Source organism: Rhynchophorus ferrugineus, unplaced genomic scaffold (assembly GCF_030347505.1).
Source record: "Rhynchophorus ferrugineus isolate W39M unplaced genomic scaffold, kcgeb_rfMv2 rfM1, whole genome shotgun sequence".
NCBI lineage: Eukaryota > Metazoa > Arthropoda > Insecta > Coleoptera > Curculionidae > Rhynchophorus > Rhynchophorus ferrugineus.
Genome location: NW_027472580.1, coordinates 60138422 through 60156517, shown reverse-complemented (window position 1 = coordinate 60156517; position 18096 = coordinate 60138422). Strand labels below are relative to the sequence as shown.

General features: G+C 30.3%; 1 protein-coding gene and 2 long non-coding RNA genes across 4 annotated transcripts in view; 1 reads left to right on the top strand and 2 right to left on the bottom strand.

Annotated features, from left to right (window-relative positions):
* Window positions 1-18096, top strand: part of LOC143191193 (uncharacterized) — an 87151-nt gene that overhangs the window by 38650 nt on the left and 30405 nt on the right. The window contains exon 1 of one of the 2 annotated variants that reach the window (XM_076396237.1): window positions 1608-1654. The exons of the other annotated variant lie outside the window; for it this stretch is intronic. The gene's annotated coding sequence lies outside the window, so the exon portion shown is untranslated. Of the gene's footprint in view, window positions 1-1607; window positions 1655-18096 lie in introns of those variants that run through there. 2 annotated transcript variants of the gene reach the window in all.
* LOC143191764 (uncharacterized) lies at window positions 8632-9044 on the bottom strand. Its single transcript, XR_013004620.1, has 3 exons — window positions 8962-9044; window positions 8830-8902; window positions 8632-8767 (listed from the first exon to the last, which is right to left on the bottom strand). It is a non-coding gene; the product is annotated as an uncharacterized LOC143191764 (long non-coding RNA).
* On the bottom strand, window positions 13863-17524 carry LOC143191705 (uncharacterized). The gene is made up of 2 exons (XR_013004608.1): window positions 15666-17524; window positions 13863-15425 (listed from the first exon to the last, which is right to left on the bottom strand). It is a non-coding gene; the product is annotated as an uncharacterized LOC143191705 (long non-coding RNA).

Below are 18096 nucleotides of genomic sequence, written 5' to 3'. Positions count from 1 at the left end.
ATATTCTTCGTCACCAGTTTGTGATCGAGAAAGCGTTCAATGAATTTTTCAAGTATTTTTCAATTATAAGGAAATTAATAACTTTACCATTAATGCTTCTAAAATGAATAATTATCATTTAAGCATATCATGTTAAACTTTGAAATATTTCTCCTATCTTCCATCAAGAAAACATCTCAATCCTTCAATATATAATAATTTGGTCTTAAGCAATTTATTTCGATTATATAAATCATAATCGAATAACAGTAAATTATTCTACTTGGTTTCAGAAAGAGTAATTTCAAATTTGAATAATGTCTTTTAAAGTGAATTTATTCGTATGCATTTCAACACTTAGTCAATGGTCTATGTGACGTTTTCGATGACCGGTCACATTTCTGGTAAAACTATAATTCCCTCACTGTGGAACGTTTGAGATTTATCTACGAAAAACTGATCCAATTATTCCATCTATTCAACTTAATAGCTCCAAATCTGTCCACGTTAATTTTGCATTAAGGAGAAATAATAAAAACTTAATTATATCACTCAATGGATGCCCGATTCCTCAAGCAGAATCAGCAAAATACCTTGGAATCCATCTTGACGGTAGATTAAATTGGAAGCATCACGTTAGACAAATAGCAAAACACATTAGACCCAAAATAAAACAACTATACTGGTTAGTCGGAAGATACTCTCAACTTGATCTAAAATCAAAGAGGTTGATCTATAATACAATTATAAAGCCAATTTGGACCTATGGGGTCTTAATTGAATAAGCATTACTGTAGATATGTGACTTTCAAGCCATCTATGAGAAAATACCGAAATTACTTTTTGTGAACCTTATGAAATTAGAAGCTAGACTGAAATTTCAACTTCAACGCGTGGTGTACTAATACTGCTAATAACTAATATTATTTTAATAAAACATATCATTTGATAACCTCTTATTTATTTTCTAACATTTTATTAATATCTATTTATAAAATTTTAATTTTCATTATTTCGATTTTATATTGTAGATAATTAAACATATAAATATGACTATAAAAATTGTTGAATCATATTTTAACATTATTCTTTAATGATTATTCTTCAACGTATTTATGAAAACAAAATTGTTTCTAAATAAATCGCTGTAGTTTTTAGTTCTGTAGTATTTACATGGATATAGTAAATCATGGGAAAATATAATATATTCAAAAGTTAGTGGGCATTGAAAAATATACACTGCAAGTTAAAAATATCCAAATTTTTCTCTTTGGCATTTTTAGATCGTAAACAAATTTAAAGAGGTCAATAGAATAACCAGTGTTGGACAAGGTATAGTTTATTTCAATTGTTTCTATCATTATAATAACATTATACAACATGTGAAAACAGTATTGGCAAATGCACTATTAAGTTCTAAAACTATAGTTCTTTAGAGTATTCTTGGCAATCTTACAAAACGGAATTTTACAACTACTATAAATATGCAAGATGTTTACCAAATAGTTTGTTAAGTACCACTGTTTATGCAGATCTTAATTCTTGAAATTATAGTATATGTGTTGTTGCTATATATATGGTTATTGTATTGTGTATTGGTGGTGTAATAATTAAAAATCGAAAAGTGAAAAATAATACAAAGTTGTGATAGTTTTGCCTTATTGACTCAATAAAGGTAATTAAAGTAATATATAAATACTAATAGTTATAGTTATAGTGATTAGATGAAACATTCGGAGCGACATTGATAATTTTATTCAGATACCAATAGCCATCAAATACCAATCCTGTAACACACCGAACCATAATGCTTAAATAACGTATTGGAACTAAATCCCCTGATTTGAACTTTTCTACACCGTTGGTAATAATAAATAATATTTAGATAATTATATTTAATTTAGATTTATTGTACAGATCGGCAAAATAATAGGAAATAGGTTTTTAGAGGGTCTGAATAATTTCCAACGGAATGTTATAGTGCTGCACCAACACTCGTGCTAATCGAGCACCAACAATTTATCCTCTTTCAAAGTGTGTGAGATTCTACATTTCACCCACTGGTTGTTTTTTTTTTTGACCTGAAAGTGGAAAGGAAAATCCTGTTACCGATACCTAGTCGCGGAGGCCCACAGGAATAAGCGATTTGAACTATTTATGTGGAGGCCATCTCTAGACTGCCCACTAAATCCTACCATATCAGCTGATTCCATGGCTCTAACGGATACTTCTGATTGTTGGTAAAGGGTGTGCCCGTGACCAATAACACCGTACAGAGGCACGAGGGCCAGGCAAGGATATAGCGTTGTTGTCACACTATGCAGCTCGCGGTACCTGAGTTAATCGCGGGAAATAACGACGGGAAATGTCGAGACTATTGGAAGTAAAAGCATGACGACGTAATATTGGCTGTGATAGAATAAGGCCACAAAGAGCCGGATGAGTTAATGACCTAAAATATCGACCAGCTCATTAATATATATATATATATATATATATATATATATATATATATATATATATATATATATATATATATATATATCTATTATCCTATCATTATATATTTATTATTCGAGGGATTCGATTGCTTGCAGGCATTGTTTATTCTCCTGGTAATTTTTATTTTGATAAACTTGAAAAAAAGACGTTCCACCTGACTAGATGAGACGTATTTGAGAACTGATCGAACAAGTTTCTTGTACTGGAGGGATTTTATTTAAAGAGGAAGCCTGCTGGGCCGATTGATTGCCGGAGCGGAATATTCTACCTTGACCTTTCTGGAGCGACCCTTGAATCTGGGAATTCCACCTAACATCCGGCCGAAAAGAAGAACGAGAGAGTTGGCTTCTTCTAACTAATGGAGTTTGGACGTTCTCGATTTTAAGACGCGAAATGCTAGGTGCAAAACGCTTACTGTGGAAGAAGATGTCCTGGGTTTTCTGTCGGTTGACAACCTCCACAAATGTAACCAGTAGATTGTCTGATCAATTTTTTTAAGAGTCTTCCTTAAATATGCGGTGCTACTCTTGAAGAAGTAAAATAAGTAGTGTCGTCCGCGTATAAAGCTGCTGCAACTTGTGGTGTGCTAGGGATATCTGAAAAGAACAGATTAAATAAAGCGAATTCCAAGAGAGAGCCTTGTGAAACTAATGCGGCGATGGTTTTCCGGCTGGAAAGAGTGTCTTTGATCTTCACCTGGACCGATCATTCTAGCAGAAATGATTTGATAAGTGCGGTTATGTCATCGGGTAGACCTAATGGAATGCATTTCGGCACTAAGCCTTCGTGCCAAATATTGTCAAAGGCTTTGGTTAGGTGCCAATTGACCTGATATACTAGCTGAATGTTTGGCGCGGAACCCGAATTGCTCATCTGGAATGATATTGTTTGCCTTCGCAAAATTGTTGAGAGCATAAAGAATTACCCTTTCACCAAGCTTGAAGATGGAACTTAATAGACTGGTAGGTCTGTAGTCGAAGGTAATGACTTGGCTCCCTTTTCGGAAATAGCTGCGATGAATACATGTTTCTAGGTTTTTGAGAAGTGTTGCAGCCTCAGAATGGAGTTGATGATATTAGTTAGTTCGACGAGCTGCTTATAGACAAGCTTTTTGAGTTGAGCAATCGAGATATTATCGAAACGCGACGACCGGTCCTTTTAACCGTCGCAGAACAAACCGTATAATACACTAAAATATAACCTACACAACTTAACATGTATTATCCTGAGCAATACATACGCATCGCATTATTTACATAGAAGCAGCGTTACCTAGCATGAAATAAATTTAGTACTGTTTGTAATACTGTTAAAAATTCATTTCATTCAAAAATATCATATTCCATATTGTCTGTATATTTTTCCAAAAATGTCTAAAATAATGAAAAAGTATTATTTTTATGAATATTTATGAAAAACACATTTTTGTTTCAATTTTCTTTAACATTACAGAACATCTAAGTTCATGAAGAAGTAATCTTGATAAAACACAAAATATTTTTAATTAACAAAGCTTTCTAAACTTTTTTAATTTTGCGCTGTGGAATATTTAACATTTCGTGTTTCGTTCTCCATCATTACAATTTAGGCCGGTCGGTCGCTAACCTTATAAATGATTATTAAGTTTCTAATTTCTATAGCTTCCAGAATAAGCCGAGATAAAAACGATAGTAACTGATAAACTGATAATAGATTTTGATATTAATCCAAAACTTATCTTGTGACAGTTTAACCTTTATTTCATAAAAATCTTAGCAAATTAATTGTGTGAATCTCATAGCACATCTTTTTTATTTAAATTGGATAAATTAGTTTAAACGTATCTGCTTAAACAAAGACAGTAAAATCATTCAATATGTCAATAATGATGGAAATGATAAATACTGAAACAATTGACAAACTTTTATCATTTATTAATGAAAGATCGAGGATTCGCATACCTGATTCAAGTACCCAAAATAAATTATTAAGCCCATATAGGAAAATAGACATCTCTTCTGTGGTCCTTTTAACATTTAAGAGTTTATGTGTGAAATGAAAATTCAATGTTCTGTGCATCAGTTGACTTGATCGGAATTTTTGACTATTTGATTTTTGAAATATTAGTGGCAATCGACGATTTAAATCAAAGGTCTGCAAAAAAAATCTAAAAGCGCTTTAGATTTTGTGATGTAATCTTTAGTAGAGTGATATCACTGAGACGCCATTTTCCTTAGAATCTTCTTCTCTTTAATGTCCTGATGAAATCGTTCACTTTGTTCTTCTCTTACATATTCAAAATTTTCCGGAAAGTAGTCAAGGCAATGAAAAAAAATGTACTTTTTGACTCATTGGGTAACATAAAGCTTGAAACGCTTTTAGGATTTTTATGGTTACCTAAAAATGTGGTCTCAATAACCTCTTTAAAAACAATCCACTCTTTTATTTTGAAGATCAGGCTTGAAGAATTGTGGTTGATCATAAGCCGTCTAATCCTACGAAAATTCAATTCTTCATATATGCTTCTGAGAGATCTGGAAACTTATTTGAAACAACCTCCATCTTTGGGAAATGATTTTGCAAATTGCTTCACCAATTCGAACTTTATATGCAGAGATGGTAAAAGAATTTTATTGTTTATTTGAGGGCGTTTATTATCTTCCTCAGCGGCAATTCTGTTTGGTAAACCCAGCTTGTTATCCAAACAATATGTACAGCATTTTATAATCGCTGCCCACCTGCCAATCATGGTCATCATGTTTTAATTTGCATATGACCAATTTCAAATTCTTGTAGGTTTTTTTGAGCAAATTACGCTAAGTAATCTATGGTAATATCTGTCTTTCCAGTGTTTTACTTTTAGTATTTTTGGAAAATATAGCATTTTTATATCTTGATAGCGTCTTTTTTCTCTTATCAAGTTATAGGAAAAATGGGCGATATATTACTTAAAAAGTACGAAAAGCTTTCTTCTGCAAGTTAATTATATTTTTTATAACAGCTTTTACATATTCATTCATATTGATTTAATCTCAGGTAACCTATAATCCTGCTTGATCATCATTTAAATAGGCGCTCTCACACAGATGAGCCGATATATTGTCCCGATCGTTTAGCATTTCCGGCTAATATTTTTAACACAAGGTACATGATGGGCACATGATGGATTTGTATTTATGAACAGAAACTAAAACATTAGATTGATTTGCATCGCATCATATCCTTTGATTCCTTCTCTTTTGATTCCTAACGAGATAATTAATATACACTATTATATGTTTATTTTAAGAGGTTACAAACTTTACAATAATTCGTCTCTCCGTTGAAAGGCCAAAACAAACATCATACTAATAATTAACCAAAATCTTCTTCTAAAATGAGGACTTCACGCCACGCAGCTGACAGCTGCATGATTTTGGTATAGGATCATGTATATATGTATTTTGTAGCAACATCTGTTCAATATAATCAATTCCTATACATTTGTTTAATGCAATCTTAAACTTATGTTCGGAATTGTTTTAACGATTATTTTCCTTCAGAAATATAAGGTAAAATCAATAGAGCATTCATCTAATATGAATTATAGATATATACGTTTTAAATTTTATTTTTTTATTTTAAATTTAAAGTTTTATTGCAACACCACATTTCCATCATGTAAGTCTAATTGCTTTATAATTCACTGGTAAATGAATCTCATTGATCTTAGATTGAGTTGAGAGTATCTCCAGACTAACCAATACAGTCCTTTGATTTTGAGTCTGATCTGCACTGCTGCTCTCAACTTTGATACAACCTGCTTAGTATTTTGTGTATATCTTATTACGTGGATTTCGTTCGATATATTTTTATATAAGGAAACTAAGTTATGTTAAAATGTTTATGTTCCCCAGTAGAAATTGGCTGGAGTTTTATGTAAATCCAGTGCAGAAAGTTTATTAAACACGCGCTATTCAAGATGTTTCTCAAACATCTCACTTTATAAAATAACAAATCAAAGTAGAATTATATTTCTATGAAACCAGATGGCATAATGCTTTAAATAAAATATCTTAAATATTTAGAATTTACGTTTTCAATCTGGACTATGACTTTTGCGCGGTTCGTGCGCCAACATCAATCAGTATAATTTTTAGAACGAGCGATCACGTTCATTACAGATGATAATTACGAATGTATGGTTTAAATATAATAGTTAATAACTGATATAAAGTTATTTTATAAAACAAATATTTAAAAAATAATAAAAAAACTGAGTCGAGTGTATTCACCCATCAAGGTTATGAAACAAAATCAGAGATGAAATAAAATATACAATTTATTTATCTAATATTTATAAAACATAACCGACGTTTATTGTTGTCTCTAGTGTTTTTTTATATATTTTCCAGTAAGAATCGAATATAAAATTTAAATATTATTTATTCATAATTTTTCGATCCTGTAATTTTGTTTGATTATCCTTTAAATGTTTATTTAACTCTATTTAAATTTAAACCTTACATTCCTGGGTTGATTGAATTTACGGAGATACAGAAAATTTTACGGCATCTTTGTTTATAAAGTAATAAATCCATAAAGAATTTGTAATGTAATGTAAACTGAACATTGTAAATCATGAAATAATATATTTTAAATATTTATAATGAAGGCTGTCGGCTTAGTATAGCATGTGCTTCACCAAAATCCACCATGATATATTAATTGATTCGTATTATTTCTTATTGAAATAAATACGATCTATTGAATATATAAATGTACTTTTTTTTGGATGGTTTTGTTGGATGTATTTTGTTATATGACTTCGTTTTATCACATCATGCATTGCAAGAGAGCTATCAAATAATAAACTTGAAATCGAGAAAAATGGCATCATTAAATCATAATTAACTTGGTTTCCAAGACCTACTATGACTTTGGTCAAATCTCATATCTCATATCTTATGCTTTGCTTGTTCTGTTTACTCCGGTTTTGGTAAAATTTTCGGACTTTCCAGCTGTTTCAAGTGTAACATATTCGAAGCCCAATAACAATATCCTTCGTTTTCCTACACAGTCTATCTTAAGTTATTTTGTACATACGTCATCTAAATTTGTGATGTCAAAACGTCGCAATGTTACCGTATCAACTCTGAGTTTTAGTTCAGTTTGGCTTTGACATACAACAAAATTCTAATCTAAATAAAATAATTAAACAAATATACTGTTACCAAATATAATTTATATTAACATTATAGTAAATCTAATGCATATATTATCGAAGGACTTAGAACTACAATTAAGTATACAGTTACAATAGTTTGTAGGTTAAGGTTGTGTTTGATTATATTCACATAGAGCCCTTTTCCATATCGCCTATGAATAAAGTTCTAGGTGTATTTGCAGTTATATCACCTGGAGCTCTAATCCGCCTAATTAACAATTATCAGTATATTATTAATATATTAAATATCCAAGTAATATATCTTAATTTCATTAGAGAGCACATTTAGCTTTTATGCTTATTTCTTGTGTCCCTCGGTACAGTGATTCCTTGAAAAGACATTTTAATATTACTTTATTCCTCCTTTATTTGTTCTGTTAATACCAGTATATATCTTTCTTGGTAAAACAGGATTTAATCACTGCATTCTCCTTAATGCATTTGCCATACCTGCCAATGCCATAACAGTTACAATTCATTCGCTTCTAACACATTTTTAACCAAATGCTCATGTATATTCTGAACAACTATACATATCTGTGCACATAAATCTTTTACACTCTACAAAAACACTTCCTACAGTTATCATATATTAATTACATACTCACCTTTACTTGTTTCCACTCTCATCATCCTGCCTTAGAAATTGGCAGCATTGAATCATAACATATTCAGAAAGTTTAATCCAAGTGAAACTAAGCTGGTAATTTCCAATCTATCTCAGATTTGTTCACAATTCATCAAAACCAAAGACCATTTAATCTATATTATTAACCATTCCTGTTTCCAGCATAAAGTTCAATATATCTGCAATGAATTATTAATAAATGTAATGCCTAATAGAACGTACTCAATTGTTATTCTAACGTTTACCTTTTTCCATCAACTTTTGTTGTTATAACGCTATTCCTTATAATCATCTTGCCATAAGTGACCATTGAGTATATTGGTCCCATTCTGAAATATCCATGTCTTATGTAAATATATAAAGTGAAATAATATGTCCTCCTTCACTTTATTATATGCCTTTAAAAATTCTTTTAAAAGCAATGTGCGGAAGTTCCATGAGACCTCATCGATAGACTTCAGGCTAACAGATTCCTTTGAAATAATTGTATTAAATTATAAGTATTGAAAAACTACTCACGGTTTGTATACATTACATATTATATTTTTAATTTTTTGAAATATTTCTGTGATCGTGTTTATACTGATATTCAGTGCAGCTGCAACACGCTAAAAATATTTTCAATAAAACGCACAGCATATTAATATTTAACATTAAAAATGATTACCTCTCTAACGAATTTTACTGGCAAGAGGGGGCCTCCATTATCTCGTTCCTGTTCAAAATAACTGATTAGAGACGCAATCTTTTCTATCTGGCTTCGGAATTTTCAATCAGAGTAACAATAAGCAGCGATTTTAAATTTATCAAAACAAGCAAAGCGTTAGAATAACCTGTGCCGGTTTATAACCTCTTATCACTACTGTTTTGAAGAATTTTACATACGTTTGACAACCGGACGACTTTGACAGGCTAGTTCGGCAGATGCGTTCATACTTATAAGACAGCATTGTGTCTTAACTAGAATAAAATGAAAACGAAGCTTCTTGATGACGTAGGTACAAAATAACATTGGCTAGACTATATGCTCTTAATTTATATCAGTGATGTTCAGATCACCTTGATTTGATAACCGACCATTAATGGAGAGACAAAAACATTTATCAAGGTGAAATATGGAAAATAATCAAGTGACTGAATCTTAGGCAGTGAAAAGATGATTCATACCGGAACCTAATAAAGCTCAGTTCATAATTAATTAAACCAATTTATTATATTTAAAAGAACGATTATACGACATCAAATATATGTTCACTTTAAATTTGGATCATTGCAGGCCATGTAATTTATGAGGTCTTAGATATTGGCTTGAATGCATAGAAACTTTCCACAAATAAATATATCAGATGTACCGGAAAGTCATTATCGGTTTTTTTCTAAAAAAAAATACATAACTTACACGAACTTACGAACCAACTCAAAAAAAAAATAGAAAAATGTGTTAGTATTGGCCATTTGATTATATACATCTTGCCAGACAATTTATGTTTCTCATTGAAATTCGCGAAACACTGCTCTGCAAGCGCGTGCCCCACTGCGAAATGTTGATAATCGGACGAGCCAAGATCTGGAGAGTACGGCGATAATATGTTCCATCTAAGTGCTTTCAACGCTTCCTTGACAGGTTTTATTTTATGAGACGGCGCGTTATCGTGCTGTAAAATCACTTTACAGTGTCGTTGGGCTCATTCTTAATTGTTTTTCAATCAATGTATGGTTTAAATTGATCATTTGTTGTTTGTAGCAATTACTATTAATTGTTTCTCGAAGTCTCAACATCAACCAAAACGGTTTGGTCTTGGAGTCGATCCATTTTTCATCACCCGCCATCTTTTCGATTATCCCCATTGCTCGTAATAGGTGGCAATCGTTTCCTGGTTCACATTCAACTCTTCTGCCTCTTGAAGTTTTGAGTCTTCAAACTTTTTTGGTCTACCAGAAGGTTTTTTGTCTTGCACATCGAAATAACTAGTTTTGAATTTTCAAAACCACGTCCCAGATGTTTTTAATTAAAGTTTATACCATAAAACAATGACTGTTAGCGACTTTTTTGTTTTGATTAAATAAGAAAAGTAATGTGTACCGCAAATACATGTTTTTAGACATGAAACTTTACAATTTTAAATAGGTATAAATTTGTAACCGTGTTACTTTCCATAATATAAGATGTACAGCTTTGGAGCTAGATATCAGTAGAATAAAATGACATATTTGTCAAATCATAACATTGCACACTTACGCCTAGCGACCGGTGTGAGAAAACGACTAGAAAAATCGGTAATTACTTTCCAGTGCACCTGTATATCATTGACTATTGAATTAAAAAGTACAGACATGAATCAGCAATTAATAATTATAGTGAATGACCACGAAACAACATAAGTATTCTGTCCGTAAACTGTCTGGTCGTCATTAACACTGGTGTTTTACACTATATTCTGATAATTAGTTCCAATATTTAAATAATAATGAATAAACCAAAAGCAACATTGGTATTCGAGGTTAATGTAAAGGAAATATTTTAATATTTTCCTTTCCTGTTGAAGCATTTGGATATAAAATTAGTTCAATTATAACATAACAATAAGTTATTTAAAACTGCAAGTCTACACAATGTTATCTCTTCTAAATTTTTATAATTACTATTCTTGACATTGAAATTTTCACATTTTCAATGGGCTAAAATTAATTATTTACTAGAAAGAAAGGTTGAGAGTATCTTTGTTATCTTGAACGATAGTAATCACAGCTATTTTTGGCTTTCCAATCCATTTTGTATATTGGTATAATTTGAAACAATTTATAAATACTTCAGATAACAGGCAAGCATATGAAAATATTATAAAACTATGTAATTTAAGGATTTGATGTAAAGTGACTAAATTGTGGGTTTCGTTCATTTATTATAAAGAATACATAATGTATCACTATTTAACATATCCTGTAACAGACGCCAGGTTATTTAAATTTGCAGAAACGATACTATAAAACAAATGTATTAAACTACGTGAGTATTTCATATTTAATTTTCATCAGAACATTTTTATGATTAAATTTAATTTCAAAAGGTAAACACATAGTAAATTGTGTGGGTGATGGCAGCTAAAGATAAAGTGAAAATATATTCAAGTGCTACCTTAAAAATGATTAAATTCGATCCTGGGTCCTAAATCAAGACATCAAGCTAAGGAGTTGTGAGAATCTGTTCTAACATTTCATTTCGTCATATTGGTCTAAAATGTGTTAGTATTTTTTTTTGGATTACAAAATAAGCTGTTGTAAATAAATTGTCCGTAATTTGCCTTCACACTTATTTAAAAATATACCAAAAGTAAGAAAAACACTTATAGACGAAAATCTCCATCAAAATAAACCTTCGGCTCGCAAGAAAAAAGCTAAAATCAGAGAATTTATATCTGGTTGCTTTCTAACCTCCAAAATTGGTTTTGTCGAATAAAGTAATATTAAACATCCTAGTATATTCAGAAAATTCGAAACAAAACTCGTCGTGTTGTAAACACTAACTAACGCTACGTAATAGTCGCTGTTGATGGTCCTTCCTTTTTCAAGGTAGTCAATGAAAATCATCCCATGCGCATGTCAAAATACAGACGCCATAACTTTGCCAGTCGACTGTTGCGTTTTCCCACGCTTTGGAGCGGGTTCATCGTGTGCAGTCCACGCTGATGGCTGTCGATTGGACTTCGGACGGGAGCCAAACGCAGGAGCCATGCTTCATCCATTGTCACATATCGACGCAAAAACTCTGGTTTATTACGCTTGATCATCTTGAAATACTTTTCCGAACCATCAACTCGTCGTTGTTTTTGGTCAAAAGTGAGCTCGCGCGGCACCCACTTTGCACAGAGCTTTCTCATACCCAAATATTCGTGAATGATATGATGGACATGTTCAGTTGATATCTCTAGAGTGTCTGCTATTTCATTCAATTTCAATTTACGGTCATTCAAAATCATTTTGTGGATTTTTAAAATATTTTAATCGGCAACAACCTTTTTTGGGCGTCCACTGCGTTTACCGTCGTCGGTGTTCATTTCACCATGTCTAAGCTTAGCATATTCATCCTTGATGGTTGATTTTCCTAGGGCAGTGTTCGGAATCTCGGCATCAAGCCAAATTTTTGCTTCAACTGTATTTTTTCCTTTCAGAAAGCAATATTTTATCAACACACGAAATTCCTTTTTATCCATTTTTTTTTCACACTAACTAAAGTTGCTTCACTCAAAATGCTATAATTAAGAAACTAATGTTCCGACAGCTGTTAAATTTATACACGTATGTTTCGTGGGTTAAGGCTAACTAAAAACATGGATTTAATTCAAGTAGCGTCATCTATGTGTCAGGCTTTTCAATTGAAGTGTTAACTTCCTTAAATGGAGAAACATCCTAACAGCGAGAATTGAGAATTTTATTGACGGAGTCCAAGTATTCACTGATGCTTTTATACACAATGCAGTTTAAACAATCAAAACCAGTTGTCACATCAGTGGACAGAACAAGGTAATTATTCGTATTACCAGCACGGGATTCCTTTATTATTGGAAATAGAATGCAAAACTATAAAAAGTACACAAATAAAAATATTTAAAATACTTAAACCATTGGATCAAATAAGTTGGAGTCTATCTACCATAATTGATTTTAAGAAACCCTCTATTCAAATTATTTATAGGAAACAGCAGACAACCCAGTCAACAAGAGCCTTGAGAAAATCTAAAAAGAAAAATGCCAAAAGCCAAGGGAAAAATAAAAATTTGTGTAATTGTGTTTACTATTATATCAATGATCACTAACATAAAATAATGTGTTTTAATTTGTAAATAAACCACTGTACAGATTAATAAATAATAATCACATAAAATATAGGTTCGAAAATATAGATTAATCTTACAACATTTTGCACTTTAATTCGTGTTTGACTTTTGTGGTGCTATTTTTATTTGTGTTGCCTTTTCGAAATTATTTTTCTACAAAATCATATATTTTATCACGAACTATTACAACTTCTGTATTATTATCAATAAATACAAAAGATTGCTCCCCCATGTCTGGACGCCAACTTCTCCTCGAATACACATATTTTGGAAGCAAGCACATGTGTGTGTAGATGAATCTATCATTTGAAAATGATATGTGATGAATCAAACACAAGGGAAAAATAACAATTTTTTACCGAAAACATGTGTTATATTGACTTTTATTTTCAGTTTAGTTAGAATATTTTCTAAACCCAAGATATACTCTCAATTTAAAAAATCCACTAGATAATTTAAAAACAGTTGAATTCGATGTTGATAGAATATAATTTTGTTAGTTGACAAAGGAATATTTCCGATTGTAGAATGACGCATGTACGATGTTTATGTCTGGCTGGTCTTAGTGATAAAATATTTTCGCAAAACGTGTATGATTTTAAAATAAAAACATCCACCGATTTTTTAAATTTAATCCCACTTATCAGGAAATGAATTCAGGCATACTTTTGTGTTTTTTTAATCAAGTTTGATAATGAACACTCATCGAAATAATGATTCTGCATCATTCGGTTTAATATATTTTTGGTGTTTTTTCAAACTAATAAAAATGAACGTTTCTAGAGAGATTATGGTTATGACTATCTACCAATCAACATGATGATTACGAACGTTGAGGTAATGAGATAATTTCACAATCATCAAATGTAGTAAATTTTGTTGTCAAATATTATAAGTTCGTAGAAAAACGACAGACCTTAAAAAAATATATTTTACCCTTTTTACCAGCTAGTCCCACGTCATAGCATTAAACCTATCACCAAAGTACATCCAATCTTACAAAAACTGATTACGAGTCTGATTGGGTTGTTCCTAGTTGGATTTTATATAATTTTTTTATATTCATTTTTATATTTTTTCTATAACTATCAACAATCAAAAATATTAAGTAGCAAGTGTACCATCCCCTTGCTGTATCAACTGCCTTACCAAGACATCTAAAAGGACCTATTAACAAGATATATATGCCGTAAGCGTAAAAAAACTAATATTAAGGTTGAAAAATGGTTTCACGTTTAGAAAACGTGTAGGAGCCCTACTGGCTTAGTTCGATAAAAAAGTTGTATCCAACAAAATATTTAACTGATATATTTTAAAAAATCTCTAAAAGAATCAGTTCAAGAGTCATGAAATTTTTAGCTATTTAAGTAAAATGTTTTAATAACTGCATTACAACTAATAAAATATAGTTGCTGTAATATATCGGCCTGGTAGATAATATTTAAAAATTTGATTACTTTTATAAATAATTTGCAATTTTATACCGTAATTATCCAATTTAGTTCAGTAATTAGATGAAATATACAATATAACATAAAATACACTGTAAAAAACAGATGTATTTAATGCTGAAGTTATGTTTTTATTATCACACTGAAGTTTAATTCTTGCTGTGACAATAAGGATCGCATATCTAATATTCTTAGTATGTTGTGTTAAGATAAATTATATTTGATAACATTTTTGTTCAATTATTTTATTTAGATTTGAATTATTTTTTATGTCAAAGCCAAACTGAACAAAAACTCAGAATTGATGCGGCAACATTGGGACTTTTTGACGTCACAAATTTCGATGACGTATATATAAAAAAACTTTGGATAGACTATATATAATATTCCGCAATGAAGACTACCTGTCTTTCAATTCGGAACAATACTATTTCTTATCTGTAGTTCGTTAACTTGGTACAATCGGTGCCCATTTAAGTTAATGTGATTCACTTGTTTAGATATTGTAATTCCTCGAAAATGCGCTCCAATTGACCCTAAATTACCTCGATAATCTTACGGCTAATCGAATTTACTTAACCATTTACATGAAATTATGACATATTACTCAACTAAATCAACAATGATATCTGTACGGCTATTGACATTAACAATTTCATTAAAGAAACTGTCTTTATCTCTAAATTGATTTTAGGAAGATAAATTCGACAGTTCCCACAAAAATTCACAATTTGTGTGCTGACATTGTACGGTGCCTCCAGTTGTAGTGCTTCATCAAGAACTAGGACCATGAAGCTTTTAAACAAGTAAATTACTTATTATATTGAATGTTATAGCCTTTAGCACTTTGAACATTTTCACGTATTTAGATAAAATAGAATTATTTCTGTGTATTTCTAATACCTGACATACCTACTTAAGTATTGTTTTTAAGTAAGTAAGTAAGTAATGTTTTTCTTAGTTATACCGAAGACTTACTGAGCGATGTTTTATATATTATTTTAATTTAAATAGCAGTTAGGGTAGCTTTCATTTGACTATTTCATTGTATATCGCAAATATACCAATATAATTTAATTACCCACATTTCTGAGTTAAAAATATTCTCGATTCCGTCCTTATACCCTTCAGAAATTCTCCTAATCGGAGTAATCAACGAAAAGTTCTTTAATCAGTTAGAGGGTATGCTATCCAAAGGATATAACCAGTTTTATTACTATTACTAATTTAAATAAGGTTTCACAATACATTGACTAGGAATGGTCGAAAACATAAACAAGTACAAGTACAAGAACAATTCGTTAATATTTTATAACAGTAAAGACCACTAGATTTCGACATGTTATTGTCATAAATTGTTAATATAAAATCTATCTGTATTTTTAAGGTAATATATTCCTATCTAAACAGAAGTCTTATGATTTGTTGTTATGAAAATAATATAATTATATTAGTGTTACGTATTTTTACATCGTTTCACATATTGGTATTAATTCGTGGTACCATTATTAAGAACAAAAAATATTTATGTTGAGTTATAAAAATATTGTAAGTGCTGACGAAAAATTTTGGATTTAATCCATCGATACGTCAATGCCGGTAAACAAGAAACGTGGTGAAGATTAAGCAAGACGACAAATAACCTATTTTCAAAAATATGACATAGAACCATATCAACGATTTCGATATAATAATATTTAGTTCATTTTAGAAATGATATTGTGCAATTAATATCTAATACATAATTGTTTTTATTAAAATAAGTATTTTTTTACAGTTAAACTAATAAACTTCTAAATCTAGAAAATATGAATATTCCTTTTTACAAACTGTCTACTTTTTTTTGATAACATCTTTCTTAGATATGCTTAGTATAATTTTAATTATAAACTGATTGATTACTACATTTCATTTGTATTAGGATTAATTCACAATCCAGACGAGTGCGTATATATCCAGACTTCAATATGTATTCCTCAATTTACTTCTTTATGGCATTGATGGATTATATTGCTCAAAATCAAAAAATATATTTTTAAGCATAATGTAAAATAGATGAGAAATAAACATTTATAAAAAGTGATTGATCAAATCGTTGGTGAATTTGAGATAAAATGGCAATTCTAACCACATATGGGACAACATGGGCAATCATTACACTCATCAAAATATCTTATTGTGATAAAAGAAAGTAACAAGATTTAGAAGTAGTAGTATTATAATGAATAAAATGAGAATTACGAGTTGCTAGAACTAGAATTATGGATAATTATAGATATGGGATGTTGATTTTTTATAACAATAATTTATCAGCTTTCTCATCTCAGATGAGAAGTTTCAACTCATATAAATTATCTCCATCAAACTTCTGGCTATTCTCTTAATTGAAAAAACTGTTTTGAGAATATTGCAGAAAGCTCCAAAAATCATAATAATTCTTGTTTATACTATCATTCTAAGATATATTTACATAATTTTCAAATGTTTTGTATATTATATGATGTGATGTTTATTCTTGAAAGATATCACTATAATATATGAATTTTAAATACCGTTTTAATTTCGTGTTTCATTAATTAATGACCAGTTTACATACTGATTTTCGCCTATTTCAATAATAAATAAAAATAAAAAATAAAACGAAGCCGCAGGCCAAATCCCATTAATTATTTCTAGGAACTGTGTTTTCTGAATTATAGTATTAAAGTGGTAAATTTGATGTTGATGGCAAATAATGGCCTAGTTGACTGAAAATATCAGTTCATTTCAAGAATACGATTTCATAGCGTATTGTGACCGACGGTGAAAAAGATCTACTACGATAAGTTCAAACGCAAAAAGTAATGAATTAGTCAGGTAAAATTATGCACATCAACAATGAATCTGAATATCTATTAAAACGGAATGACACCATTACGAAATATACTTCTTCAAAAAAAAAAAAGATCGGCAATATATGTAAGCACCTAATATAATGGAGAAAAAAGACCTAAGCCAAGAATATTGATATTAACGAATGAACAGTGTTGACTGGAATAATTTAATGATTGATGATGACAGTGTTATAATTGTTTATAACAGCAGTAATTTTAATAGAATAGAAAGAATTTACGAATTTATAAGTAATTATTTTAGAAAGTTTACTAAAGAACTTCTTTACACAAGATATTCGTTTTATAACTGGCTCCTGAGAAATTAGATTTATTTTTGATCGATACATAATAGCGTCATGCGGGTTAATCTTAAAAAATCTTACTCTGTTCATAAATGTAATTAAGTACAATAAATATATCTATAGAATCTATTTTGAGAAAATAGTGCAACATTATCTCATAGTGGTTTTCATCTGTTGCTAGTACTTGCTTTCATGGTTTTGCCATCTATACTAATTATTTCTACCCTATAGCTTGATAATTATGTTAATATTACTATTTCGACATATATATATATACATATATATATATATACATATATATATATATACATATATATATATATACATATATATATATATAC